Below are 15,506 nucleotides of genomic sequence, written 5' to 3'. Positions count from 1 at the left end.
TTTCCCCAACCTCCTTCCACTCCTTCTCTCCCTCCTATCTCCTTCCATCCCTCCCTCTTTCCCCTACCTCCTTCTCTCCCTCCTACCCCTTCTTTCCCCTACCTCCTTCTCTCCCTCTTTCCCTCTCTTAGCTCTCCCTTCCCACTGCCCATCACACCTGAGTATAAGTAACTATTTCCGCCTCTGTTTTTATGAGTGGATAATGAGTGTTGAGTCTGTGAGAGCTGTGTGTGTGTGTGTGTGTGTGGTGTGTGTGTGTGTGTGTGTGTGTGTGTGTGTGTGTGTGTGTGTGTGTGTGTGTGTGTCATTGCTGTCTTTGTTAGTGCCGAATTTGTAATAAATGTTGATGTTTTAGTCAGGTGATTTGTAATGATGTAATTGTCGTTATGATTATTGAAGTCATTTTCGTAACAAGAATTGATATCATGACTAATGATGATGTCAGTAACGTGGTTGACGTCGCTATTAATTTCGTATTTATCGTTGTCAGTGTTGTCGTTTTCGTAGTTAGAATCACGGTTGTCGTAGTTTGAATCACGGTTGTAGTAGTAGTCGGTGTGCTAGTTGTGGTGGTGGTTGTTGTCTGAGAATCTTCCCAGTATTTTGTTATCACTTCACACACACACACACACACACACTGTATGCACATTGGCCCTCCTCCGTCCCACCCCCCAGGAGGAGGTCTGTTGCTACCCTCCCAGGAGCATCTCTCTCTCAGGCACAAGGTCTCTTCTCTTTCAGGGTATCCTAAGGTCTCTGTCTCCTCTTGGTGATAATAAGGTCTCTTCCCTTTCTCACAGGCAAACTTAAGATCCTCTCCCAGTTACAAGGACAACGTGTGGCTGAAGAAGATAATAATTTTTGGTTCACATCCCCCGTAGACACATTAATCATCTAGAATGTAAACACCGCCACCTTCCACACAACACATCTTCTGCCGTCTTAATTACGCCAGTTTTTGTCTTGTGTCTGGGAGATGTTTGGGGGCCCAGTGAGGTGTTCTCTCTCTCTCTCTCACACATCTTTATTGTATCCCTGAGTCAGGAAGGGCACAGGGTGAGACCAGAGGCGTCATCGATAAAATATTCCTGCCGTCTTTTTTCGGCAGGTGACGCTTCGCCCTTTCTCCCTCCTCTTTCCAACTTCTTCCTTTCTTTCTCCTACCTCCATCCCTCCCTCCCTCCCTCCCTCTTTTTCCCCACCTCTTTTCCTCCCTCCTTCTTTTTCTACCTCCTTTCCTCCCTCCCTCTTTCTCCTACCCCCCTTCCCTCTTCCTATACTTAGAAAAATGGTCACAAACTTAATTACAATACTTACAAAAATGATTGTTAACTTATAAAAATGGCCGCCAACTCACAAAAATGGTCGCTAACATACAAAAATGGCCGCCAACATACAAAAATGGTCGCCAACTTACAAAGATGATCACAACTTACAAAAATGGCCGCCAACATACAAAAATGGCCACCAACATACAAAAATGGCCGCCAACATACAAAAATGGCCACCAACATACAAAAATGGCCGCCAACTCACAAAAATGGCCGCCAACATACAAAAATGGTCGCCAACATACAAAAATGGTCGCCAACATACAAAAATGGCCGCCAACATACAAAAATGGTCGCCAACATACATAAATGGCCGCCAACATACAAAAAAAGTCCCTAACTGTTCATAAAAAAATTCACTGAAGTGGAATTGGCAAGAGAGAAAGATGCATCAAAATTTCTCACAATAAGATGATAACTTAAGTATTAACTGTTGAACCTAAAAGTGTTCCCTAAAATCTCCTTGACCTGGTGTGTGAAGATAAGATAAAAAGGTTAATAAAAATCAACGTTACAATGCACAAGGTAACTCAGTGTGGACAGACAGACCTTCAGACACACCTCACCATTGATGGTTACTGGAGGACTGACTATAGCTGAATCTATCTATCCATCTATCTATCCATCTATCTTAATATATCTATCTATGTATCTATCTATCTATCCATCTATCTTAATATATCTATCTATCTATCTATGTATCTATCTATCTTAATCTATCTATCTATCTATCTATCCATCTATCTTAATATATCTATCTATCTATCTATCTATCTATCTTAATCTATCTATCTATCTATCTATCTATCTTAATCTATCTATCTATCTATCTATCCATCTATCTTAATATATCTATCTATCTATCTATCTATCTATCTTAATCTATCTATCTATCTATCTATCTATCTTAATCTATCTATCTATCTATCTATCTATCTATCTAACTATCTCTATGTTTCTCTCTTGTTATCCTTTGTTCTCTCCTTCCATCATCTACGCGGAGTTTTGTTCTTATCGTAATTATGTGAGTTTTTACCATACGTCTGGGAGGTGTTTGGGGCCCAGGGAGGTGGCTCTCTCTCTCTCCGTACATCTTGTTCTCGTTAAGATCTCTACAACCATTTAGGGTGACAGGGAGGACGTCTATCCAGTGTCATATCCTTGAAAATTTTAGGTTAGGGTTAGGTTAGGTTAGGATAGGTTAGATTAGGTTGTGTTAGGATAGGTTAGGTTAGGTTAGGTTAGCTTAGGTTAGATTAGGTCAGGTTAGGTTAGGTTAGATTAGGTCAGGTTAGGTTAGGTTACGATAGGTTAGGTTAGGTTAGGATAGGTTAGGCTAGGTTAGGTTAGGTTAGGTTAGGATAGGTTAGCTTAGGTTAGATTAGGTCAGGTTAGGTTAGGTTAGATTAGGTCAGGTTAGGTTAGGTTAGGATAGGTTAGGTTAGGATAGGTTAGGTTAGGTTAGGTTAGGTTAGCTTAGGTTAGATTAGGTCAGGTTAGGTTAGGTTAGACAACATACCTTAACTAATACCCACACCAAAACACCATCACACATGGCTTTAAATTAGCAGGTAAGCGTCACTACCCACGTGTAGGAAATGTTCCCCCACATGAAGGGTGATGAGGGAGTGAGGTAAGGTGCCGTGTTGTGTAGTCGCGAGCACTTCCTGCCTGCTTCCTGAGACACTGAGTTAGAGAGAGGGAGGGAGACAGAGAGCAGGGAGGGAGGAAGGAGGGCAGGGAGCAGGCAGGAAGGTATGGAGGCAGGGAGCAGGCAGGGAGGTATGGAGGCAGGGAGCAGGCAGGGAGGAAGAAGGGCAGGGAGCAGGCAGGGAGGGAGGGAGGCAGGGAGCAAGACGGGGAAGGAGTGGAGGAGGCAGGATAAGGCAGGGAGGAGGGGGGCAGGAGTAGGCAGGAGGACGGAGGCAGTGAAAATTTTTCTTACACTATATATATATATATATATATATATATATATATATATATATATATATATATATATATATATATATATGTATATATATATATTTATATATATATATATATATATACAGTACATTCCACCGGGGCAAGATTGTACACACGGGTGAAATATTATACAAAATAGACGTGTACAGGTGTGTCCCTATAATTACGTATTACCTGTACTGTGGAGGGTCCTAATGATTGGGAGGTAAAGGTACTCTGCGGTTTCTGTTGGTTACCTGTGTGTATGTGTGTGTGTGTGTGTGTGTGTGTGTGTGTGTGTGTGTGTGTGTGTGTGTCAGACAGGTGATGATGAGGCGGTGTGAGGGTCAGACAGGTGATGATGAGGCTGTGTGAGGCTTAGAATGATGAACTCAGCCGCCACCACCACCTGCACCTCAGAGGCCAAATGCCAAAACAGATGACATCCTTTGAGGTAAATGTCACAGAGATTCACGAGTTAAATGTGTCCCCCACGTCTCCCTGGCTCACCTGAGAGGTTTTACGGTAATATAACTAAAGGTATCTTGTATCAGTTGGACTTTAGGCATGAAGGCGTGGTTTTGTGTTAATTAAGGTGATTTTAAAGCCCTGGTGGCAGGCTTCATCGTGGCTACCTCACCATCATCACTATCATCACCATCAACCTCTATCATACCCCCCCATTCATTATCACTATCTCCCTCACCATCATTACCGCCCCTCATCATTATCACCTCCGCTACAAGCCATTACCACCCTTACCATCATCACCACCACCCTCACCACCATACCTCCCTCACCATCATTACCTCCCTCACCATCACTACCTCCCTCACCGTCACTACCTCCCTCACCATCACTACCTCCCTCACCGTCACTACCTCCCTCACCATCACTACCTTCCTCACCATCAGCACCTCCCTCACCATCACTACCTTCCTCACCATCAGCACCTCCCTCACCATCACCCTCACGCCCCATATGACCTGGGAGGCAGCAAGAGCATCAGTGTTGGTTATGAAACAGGAAACAGCGTGTAAGAGCGTGAGCGAATAGCGTGGCGGAGCATGAAGGAGGAGGGTAAGGGGGCGGGGATCAGCCGCGGCGGGACATCACTGCTCATGACAGATTCAGATTCATAAAGTTGGTGCCAGGAAGTGTGTGTGTGTGTGTGTGTGTGTGTGTGTGTGTGTGTGTGTGTGCCACCCAGGTCGCTCACCTATACCAGTCCATCCACAGGTCATGACTGCCGGCACTCTGATCCTTGACGAAGTGATGTGCCAGAGCTCTATACTGTTCCACCTCTTTACTGATAAATGTATGCTATGTAACTTGCTGGACACACACACACGCACACACACACACACACACACACACACACACACACACACAGACCCACACACACACACACACACACACACACACACACGCACACACACACACACACACACACACACACACACACACACAGACCCACACACACACACACACACACACACACACATCAATTCCTACCCTGCATCTATGTTTCTTTGAGTAGCTTAGAAAATATGTCTATATTAACTACGGAATTCACTCTTCATTCTCCACAGTCAATGGTGGTAACAAGTACAGGTGAAACACTCTTCAGTAACACACTAAGGTGGACCAGGTTACATCTGCATGTGACTTAGTTTCCCCCAAATATAATTCCGCTTAATGATCTTGCCAAGGTAATACCCCCATTGTCTCTATGTACTTATGGTCATTATTGCCTGTAAATTCTATACATGCTGACTTGTTTTGGTTGGCAAGTTCATCATCATCATCATCATCATCTATCAGGTGTTCCCATACAGCTCTGTCTTGGCCCATAAACTTCCTGATACATTTATATGCTGTACCTGAGCCACCACTCAACATTGTAGTATTTGGCTTTGTCAGGAAATCATTTAGTGACGAGTAAAGTGTCTAACATTCTTCTTAGCTGTTTTCGAATCAGTGGACGGCGTGCACGATTATGATGTGCTATACCTTGACTTTAGCAAAGCCTACGACAGAGTCCCCCACGAAAGACGAATAAGAAAAGTGGAGGCTCGTGGCATTGGAGGAGATATTATAAAATGGATTAGGGCGTGGTTACAGGGCAGGAAACAGCGAGTGAGCATTAACTGCACTAAATCCAATTGGGGTAACGTCACTAGTGGAGTACCCCAAGGCTCAGTACTTGGACGATTACTATTCATTATATACATAAACGACATAGATATCGGCTTAGACAGCAACATAAGTAAATATGCTGACGACACTAAAAGAGGGCGTGTAATTAAATATGACGAGGACTCCGCAAAACTATAAGAAGATCTAAAAAAAAAAATTTCGCATGGTCGGAAAAATAGCAAATGAAATTTATTGTGGACAAATGGGAAGTACTTGGTCTCGGTCCTCTAGGAGATGTAAACAGAAAACAAGATATCAGATGAACAAGGTTGTTATAGAGAAAGCCGACTGTGAGAAAGACTTGGGAGTAATGATAATTAGGAATTTTAAACCAAGACAACAATGTGTGTTTGCTTGAATCAAGGCTAACAAAGTACTTGGGCTCATACAAAGGAGTGTTAGTTACAAGACTAGCGAGGTCATCCTAAGACTTTATCTTGCGCCTGTGAGACCTCACTTGGATTACGCAGTTCAGTTCTGGTCACCGTACTACAGAATGGATATAGAATCCTTGGAAAGAATTCAGAGGAGAATGACAAGATTAATCCCGGGCATTATGAACCTTGAGTACAGAGACAGGTTAAAGCATCTTAATTTGAACTCCCTCGAGAGACGTAGAGTGAGGGGCGACATGATCGAGGTGTATAAATGGAAGTCAGGGCTAAACAAAGGTGATATAACAAAGGTACTTAAACTATCCAACCAGGAACGAACATGTATTTAGTTTGCTACAGTATATTCTGATATTGTAGTAACGCTCTCTTGGATTTTGCAAGAATCTCTCTCTCTCCTACCATTTTCCCCCATCACCCTTCTCTCCTTCTACCCATTCCACCCTCTCTCTTTCTCCCCCCCCCCCTTCCCTCCTTCCCATTCCACCCTGTCTCTTTCTCCCCCTCCTTCCCTCCTTCCCATTCCACCCTCTCATTTTCTCCCCCCCTCTTCCCTCCTTCCCATTCCACCCTCTCTCTTCCTCCCCCTCCATTCTTCTCTCCTTCCAAACTCCACCCCTTCCACCCTCCCACTACCCCAAGGTCATGTTTTTGTAGGCTGGGTGAACTCTTCTTCGTAAATTTCAGGGCTAAAGAGCATGAGCGGTGTGTGTGTGTGTGTGTGTGTGTGTGTGTGTGTGTGGTTTTTGTGGTGTTATGTCATGATGATGATGATTATGATGGCGGTGGATGTTGAAACGCCGCCGCCAACACTACCTCCTTGACGTGTCCGCTATGACTTGGAGGAGGCCAGGCACGGATGTGTAGCTGTCAGTGTGTGTGTGTGTGTGTGTGTGTGTGTGTGTGTGTGTGTGTGTGTGTATGTGTGTGTGGTGTGTGGTAGGCTATGTGGATATTATTATGTGTATGTACTGTAATGCGAAGGTGTCTGTCACGCCTGTCTGTACATGAAGCACCAAAAATCCTGCTGTATAACTTGTTGTTGGGTATGGCTGTATATGTCTGTGTTTGTAGGGGTTTATGTATATATATCTCCACCACATCACATGACTCTTATGTAACACGAATACCTGTACAGCTGTGAACAAAATTCCCTGGACACTTTTGGTAAAACCTGGCTTCTTACCTGTGATTCATGCAGGTAAGAGGGATAAGGGTTTTAATATGTATCTACTCCAAGCTTTTCCTGCATCGTATAAAGTTTTGTGATATGTATTAGGAAGAAACAGTTTATTTCATGATAGCTGAGGTTTACAGTACAGTCTCACGCGACAGTCTAGGAAGAAGTATTATTGTATTGTTCTACTCACTACAGCACACCTTATCTCTAGTGTCGATAAGCCAAACACACGAACCTTCTCCTCTCTTACTGTCACGGAACTGCCTCAAGCACACGTCCACGCATCAAAATCTACAACGATGTGGCATTAACCCCTTGTGTACGGTGGTGGAGCTGGGGATGAATAAAACTGTCTGGCGTTAACCATAATAAAATATAAAAAGTGGCGTCCCCGTAGTGAAGAGGCTAAGAAGATAATATCCTTCTTTCTCAGAGGATACAGGCCACACAGTGTTACCATGTGGGTCGCCGCTGAGAGAAACTAGATATTTATATAACGTGTATATTCCAGTATCCCGGATTCGTAAATACTGACCAGAGTAAAAGACTCAGTCAACCCACATAAGTCCTGTCGCCTCTCCAGTTATTCCACGAACCCAGAGATCCGGACTCGTGAACCCAGAGATCCGGACTCGTGAACCCAGAGATCCGGACTCGTGAACCCAGAGATCCGGACTCGTGAACCCAGAGATCCGGACTCGTGAACCCAGAGATCCGGACTCGTGAACCCAAAGCAGTATAAACACCGATGCATTATTCTGTTCATAAACGCTTCGGATTCATGAGTCACGAGGGAGTTGAAAAGACAATAATTTCTTGAGACTAAACAACCTAAGAGCTTTCGAGTACAGGTGTGATATTTGGTCAACGTCTCCAGCCCATATGATTTAGACGTTAGTTAAAAAAAACACGTCTCAATGCAAACTTCCTGGGCAGAAACGTCGCACTTTTGACCGGAACTTGAGAACAAAAGGTGATTTCCGAGGTCATTAGAGTGTACTGTACTGTGCTGTACCGTACCATCGTAGAGGTGAATACATGAATACAGTACTGTGGTTTACTGTACTTAGATCCAAATCTCTGTGTAATACTCTACTGTACTCACTGGGTTAATTATTTCTGTTCTTTGTACTTAACTGAATGACGTACTCACAGGCCATTAGCTCTCTTGCCTCCAGTACACATGAAGTGCTTCGGAGAGTTAGTTATGATACCAGATTTGATTTTAATACAACTTTTATCATACCTCATACGAAACCTAACCTAACCTAACCTACCTAACCTAACCTAACCTAACCTGACCTAACCTAACCTAACCTAACCTAACCTAACCTAACCTAACCTAACCTAACCTTCCTCTTAATATGAGATTAATCTTTACGTCGTAGACAGACACGTATTAAGAGGAGGCACCAGGGGCAGAGGTCACAGGGAGGCAGAGGTCACAGGGAGGCAGAGGTCACAGGGAGGCAGAGGGAGACCACAAGAGAGGAACGTGAAGGAGCTAGTTAAGGCAAAGATCACGTGACCTAAACATGAAGAGGACAAGTGAACTACGCCATCATAAGGTGAAGGACAAGGTTGTTAAGGGATTACATAATGAAGGCAGACAGTGTGTGTGTGTGTGTGTGTGTGTGTGTGTGTGTGTGTGTATGTGTGTGTGTATGTGTGTGTGTGTGTGTGTGTGTGTGTGTGTGTGTGTGTGTGTGTGTCATGACGGCTGGTTGACGCGCCAGAGCAATTCTTTTAAATTTCAAGGTGACGTAGGACAGTGTTGTGTGTTACGTCATATCTGTTCTACACTGTTTACGAAGGAGAGGAAGGGCGGGAGAAAAGGTAAAGACGGAAAATGGGATAAAGGGGAAGGAGGAGATGTAAACAATGATGATTAACTGTAGTAGATGATGACTGATGGAGCAAGAGAGAATATAAGTACTGTATGTATTTAGAAACAACGCTGAGGACACACACACACACACACACACACGCACACACACACACACAGGCTGGTAATTTCATAGTTTATATTCAGGCTTATAAGGTAACCGGTAAATAACTAATGGATAAAGGTACAGTGTGTTGAGGATAAAGTGAACGAACACACTGGTGGCAACACAAGGAAAGATGCGTCAATAATACAGGTTATGAAAGTGACCCACGAGTGAAAGGTGAGTGTTATATCATGTTACTGATACAATAATGGAATAAACTGGTAAGTATAACGACAGGCCAGGGTAAAGCGTCTCGTTTCCTATCCTGATGGTCCCTGGTTCGCGCAGCTGTGAACGAGGACCTGACGTTACCGATGGGGAAGAGAACGTGGTCAAGTGTAGTGCCCGCTACATTGAATTGTTGTGTACCGAAATATTAGTATTCAGTGTGTGTGTGTGTGTGTGTGTGTGTGTGTGTGTGTGTGTGTGTGTGTGTGTGTCCTCTTTAGAAAGCGTGCAGAAATGCGAGATGGTTGTATACACCTCAATAACTATAGTCGCTGTTGAGAAATGTCCGAATGGTGGGTGTGTCTCCTATGTCCATCAACATCAGGTGGCCACAACTCACCTGGTCACCTCCTCTGCATGCTGATTCTGCTGGGGGTGTTGCCTGCTCTCTGCTCGGGGTGTTGCCTGCTCTCTGCTGGGGATGTTGCCTGCTCTCTGCTGGGGGTGTTGCCTGCTCTCTGCTGGGGGTGTTGCCTGCTCTCTGCTGGGGGTGTTGCCTGCTCTCTGCTGGGGTGTTGCCTGCTCTCTGCTGGGGGTGTTGCCTGCTCTCTGCTGGGGGTGTTGCCTGCTCTGCTGGGGGTGTTGCCTCTCTGCTGGGGATGTTGCCTGCTCTCTGCTGGGGGTGTTGCCTGCTCTCTGCTGGGGGTGTTGCCTGCTCTCTGCTGGGGGTGTTGCCTGCTCTCTGCTCGGGGTGTTGCCTGCTCTAGTAGCCGCCTGGCAGTACAGTACCTGCATCCCTCACCCTCAACAAGCGGCAGTTAAGGCCATCATCTGTGGGCCACCAGTCGTTGAACACAGCCTCCCAGCCTCCCTCCAACACTGTACTTTTACCCTTTCAACACTATGATGTACCCGCCAGACGCCACGTAACAGCAAGTACAGGTACGAATAAAAACCCAGGTACAGATACAAGTACTAGTACAGGAATATTTATAGATGCAGGTAATGGAACAAGTACTAATTTACGATACGGATACAGTTCAGGTAAAAGTACAGGAGGAGATACAAGTACAGGTACAGAGACCTCACAATGATAGCAGTATGTACTCAACCTTCCGAGGTGAACCATTGAGTACATATTCTAACACAATTCTATTTATGTCTGAGTGAAAGCATCTATCTATCGATCTATCTATCCATCTATCTATCTGTCTATTTATCTATCTATCTATCTATCTATCTATCTATCTATCTATCTATCTATCTATCTATCTATCTATCTATCTATCTATCTATCTATCTATCTATCTATCTATCTATCTATCTATCTATCTATCTATCTATATCTATCTATCTATCTATCTATCTATCTATCTATCTATCTATCTATCTATGAATTACTTCACCTGTTTTGTATAGGTAAACCTGTACCTGTAACAACATTTCTCATAAATACATCAGAACTTCACTTGACCAACACGTGGGGGGTAAGGAGAGAGAATGGGGAGGGAACCAGCTGCCAGCCCTGAGGTGGAATGAAGGTCCAGCCTACTGCGTATTACCGTCTACCCAGTGACCTAGTGCACGACCTCGCTGACACCACCTTCGGGAGAACTGACACCTAAGCCTCCAGCACCACACTTCTAGGTAGGTCCTCACTCTCTCTCACCACGTCAACTACGCCCCACTGTGGAGGTAACACGGTGAAGGATAGTAGGCGTATGGTTACCACGTGGTTGAAAAAAGGGTGGTGGTGATGTGATGGGCGGGAGGTGGTGGGTGGGTGGGGAGTAGGTAGGGCCTCACTTTTCTGATGCTTCTCCGCCTCCTCCTCCTCCTCCTCCTAGACCTTCTCCTTCCCCTTCTCTTCCTCCCTTTCCAGAATGACTTTAATATTTGGCAACCCAGCTTATTTTACTTGATGATTAAACACCTTCATGTTACCTGCTGGGGTTAGTTTGGGTTAGGTTAGGTTAAGTTAGGTTAGGTCACCATTAAATTAAGAGTAGGTTAGGTCAGTGTTAAGGTAGGATCGGTTAAGTAAGTTAGGCTATACTGGTTAAGCTTAATGTGATATCAGCTGGGGTGCCTAATGTTCACATGGTCCCCTGCTCATCCTTCCCTCCTCCACCACCACCTCCCACGTCGTTATTGTCCTCTGGCCGGAGAGTTAGGCAGCCCCTGGGCAAAATACCACCACACAAAATGCTAACAAACGAATTCTCTCTGGACAAAACTCAACCAGACAATAATAAGACTTAAAGCCACTCCATATATCACACCCCCCTCTCCAAGTAATGTGTGACAGAGAGCCCAAGAAGCCACACCATCCTCTTCCCCCCAGGTAAGGTGTGACAGAGAACCCTAGAAGCCACACCATATAACACCCCCTCTCCAAGTAAGGTAAGGTGTGACCAGAGAGCCCAAGAAGCCACACCACCCTCGTCCCTCCAGGTAGGTGTGACAGAGAACCTAAAAGCCACACCATATAACACCCTCACTCAGGTAAGGTGTGACAGAGCCCAAGCCACCGCCTAACACCCTCCCAGGTAAGGTGTGACAGAAAGCCCAGAAACCACCATATAACACCCTCCCTCAGGTAAAAAGGGTGTGACAGAAACCCAAGCCACACCATATAACACCCCTCCTCAGGCAAGGTGTGACAGAGAGCCCAAAGCCACACCATCCTCTTCCCCCCAGGTAAGGTGTGACAGAGAGCCCAAGAAGCCACACCATCCTCTTCCCCCCAGGTAAGGTGTGACAGAGAACCCTAGAAGCCACACCATATAACACCCTCCCTCCAGGTAAGGTGTGACAGAGAGCCCAAGAAGCCACACCATCCTCTTCCCCCCAGGTAAGGTGTGACAGAGAGCCCAAGAAGCCACACCATACAACACTCTCCCTCCAAGTAAGGTGTGACAGAGCCCAAGAAGGAGCCCAAGAAGCCACACCATATAACACCCTCCCTCCAGGTAAGGTGTGACAGAGAGCCCAAGAAGCCACACCATACAACACTCTCCCTCCAGGTAAGGTGTGACAGAGAGCTCAAGAAGCCACACCATATAACACCCTCCCTCCAGGTAAGGTGTGACAGAGCCCAGTCAACCATCAACTTAGTTCTGATTTTCCTTTTTTTCTCACTTCATCTTTTTCCCCTCATCTTTTTTCCCCCTCATCTTTGTCCCCTCCCCCTTTTCCCCTCATCTGTTCCCCTCACCCCCTCATTTTCCCTTCATATTTTTTCCCCTCATCCACCCATTTTCCCCTCTTCTTTTCCCTCACATTTTCTCCTCATCTTATTACCTCATCCCCCCATTTTCCCCTCATCTTCCCCTCATCCCTCATCCCCCCCCATTTCCCCCTCATCTTCCTCCCCTCATCTTCCTCCTCTTGATACACATAACCTGTTTTTGGTCATACACGCTAAGGTAATATCGTCTTCACTGTTTATAATCTTTCTACAGGCACGTGGCAGACGACAACACGTGCCATGCATACACAAATATTTCCCTCCCCAGGTGTAGAGTGTAGACGTTTCCTCATACATACATACATACATACATACATACATACATACATACATAGAGTTAATTTATGGCTCAACGCTCATCATTATTTTACTGTTTGTATATACACAATGTTAACCTAACCTAACCTAACCTAACCTAACCTAACCTAACCTAACCTAACCTAACCTAACCTAACCTAACCTAACCTAACCTGACCTAACCTAACCTAACCTAACCTGACCTTCACTGAAACTTGACTATTGTTTTTGTTTTTCATTTGTTTAATCATTTTATTTGTCTCTTGTTATTGTTTATTTATTTATTTATTTATTCATTATTATGTTATTTATCTCTTATTATGGTTTTTATATTTATTTATTTATTTGTTTACTTGTTTATTCATTATAATTTTATTTGTCTCTTGTTATTTATTTATTTATTAATTTTTTCTACTAAATAACAATAATTAATAAATAAATATATTCTCATAAACCTAAACCTGTTCTTGGGTCAACGTTAAATATTTTCTTAAATATTTAAATCTTTACAGACAGGTTGGGACCAGCACGTGTGTGTGTGTGTGTGTGTGTGTGTCTGTGTGTATCTGTGAATCCGTGTGTGTCTGCGAATCTGTGTGTGTCTGTGAATCCGTGTGTATCTGTGAATCTGTGTGTGTCTGTTAATGCGTGTGTGTCTGTGAATCCGTTTGTGTCTGTGAATCTGTGTGTGTCTGTGAATCTGTGTGTGTCTGTGAATCTGTGTGTGTCTGTGAATCTGTGTGTGTCTGTGAATCTGTGTGTGTCTGTGAATCTGTGTGTGTCTGTTAATGCGTGTGTGTCTGTGAATCTGTGTGTGTCTGTGAATCTGAGTGTGTCTGTGAATCTGTGCGTGTCTGTGAATCAGTGTGTATCTGTGAATTTGTGTGTCTGTTAATGCGTGTGTGTCTGTGAATCCGTGTGTCTGTGAATCTGTGTGTGTCTGTGTGTGTCTGTGAATCCGTGTGTGTTCAGCACGTGTGTGTGTGTCTGTGAATCCGTTTGCGTGTCTGTGAATCTGTGCGTCGTGGAATCTGTGTGTGTCTGTGGAATCTGTGTGTGTCTGTGGAATCTGTGTGTGTCTGTTAATGCGTGTGTGTTCAGGAATCTGTGTGTGTCTGTGAATCTGAGTGTGTCTGTGAATCTGTGCGTGTCTGTGTGTGTCTGTTAATGCGTGTGTGTCTGTGAATCTGTGTGTGTCTGTGAATCTGAGTGTGTCTGTGAATCTGTGCGTGTCTGTGAATCAGTGTGTATCTGTGAATTTGTGTGTCTGTTAATGCGTGTGTGTCTGTGAATCCGTGTGTCTGTGAATCTGTGTGTGTCTGTGTGTGTCTGTGAATCCGTGTGAGTCTGTTAATACGTGTGTCTGTAAGTCTGGAAACCAACATTATGAGCCTAACCTCACCATTTTTTTTCCTCCCAACTGTTATCATCTATATACGTCTATACACAACCTACAGTACACACATAACCCCTCGTCCGTGTCCAGTTAACAGATAGTGGAAAGAGCTATTACTGATAAGAGTGTTTACATGAATCTCCCCCCCGTCTGTCTGGACTTGGGATTATGTTGCACGACCACATTCTTCAAATACCTGTTTCTGTGTGTGTGTGTGTGTGTGTGTGTGTGTGTGTGTGTGTGTGTGTGTGTGTGTGTGTGTGTGTGTGTAGGTTTTGTCTGTCATAAGGATTTTTTACCACTGCTGGTCGTCTGTTCTGGTCTTTGTGTTTATGAAATGTTATAATACTTTAGGTGAAGATATAGACAATAACATTTAAATCAGGTATATTAAGTTACTGAATATTCTAAACTTGGTATTAATAATATTTCTATCAGAGAATATTAAAGTAATAAATATTAAATACGTGCAAAAATTCAGGTGTTTTTGGGGGGCAGGTATCTTAACAGTGCACAGGAATTTAAATTTAAAGGTTCAAAGTTGGTATGACATTGATTTCTAGTTACACACACACACACACACACACACACACACACACACACACACACACACACACACACACTGTATTCAGATCTTCAGTCCACTTCCAGATCTCATTAAAGGTTTTATACAGTGACGTTTAACCAATTATCTTGTCTCTCTCTAAGGCTGAAAAAATACACACACACACTCCATTTTTGACACACGCACTTCCCTCTATTAGTGTCACTCTACAGTAAATGTACAACTATTATCATCTGGGCAAAAAAACAGTCAGTTATTAGATATGATGTGTTAATCTCACCGAGGACAGGTCATAATGATGCGCTATGGGTTCTTTGTGGTGGAGTCATGCAAGGAGGGTGGTTAGTGCCCCCTGCATCTATCTCTATGCCGAGCTTGTCAACACTGGCGTGATATACAGTAAATATGTATCGTGATAACCCCTAAAACTGCTGTATTTTGTAGTATATTTGACTAATCATTTTCCACGTTACAGCTGAAACCGTGAAGTTTTGAACTATGGAAAGTTAAGATATATATCAACACGGATTTTGTATGGCCATAGAAGTTATATCAAAAGAACACAATATAAATACAATGTCATCAAGTAACTCAAAGAAGCGTGTGAAGAAGTCTCAAAGATTTACTCCATAACTTTGGGCATCTTCACGTACTTGGGCGTCGAGACGGACTAACGAATAATGTAACGACAGACAGGTGGATATTAACAAGATCCCCCCTCCCCCCTTCTCCCCAGCTTATGTAATAGACGATAAAACAAATCGAGTTTTCGGGGGTTTAAATATTTTCC

Source organism: Homarus americanus, unplaced genomic scaffold (genome assembly GCF_018991925.1).
Source record: "Homarus americanus isolate GMGI-L3 unplaced genomic scaffold, GMGI_Hamer_2.0 scaffold46389, whole genome shotgun sequence".
Classification (NCBI taxonomy): Eukaryota; Metazoa; Arthropoda; class Malacostraca; order Decapoda; family Nephropidae; genus Homarus; species Homarus americanus.
The sequence above is the reverse complement of the archived record's forward strand: the minus strand, read 5'-3'. Positions refer to the sequence as shown.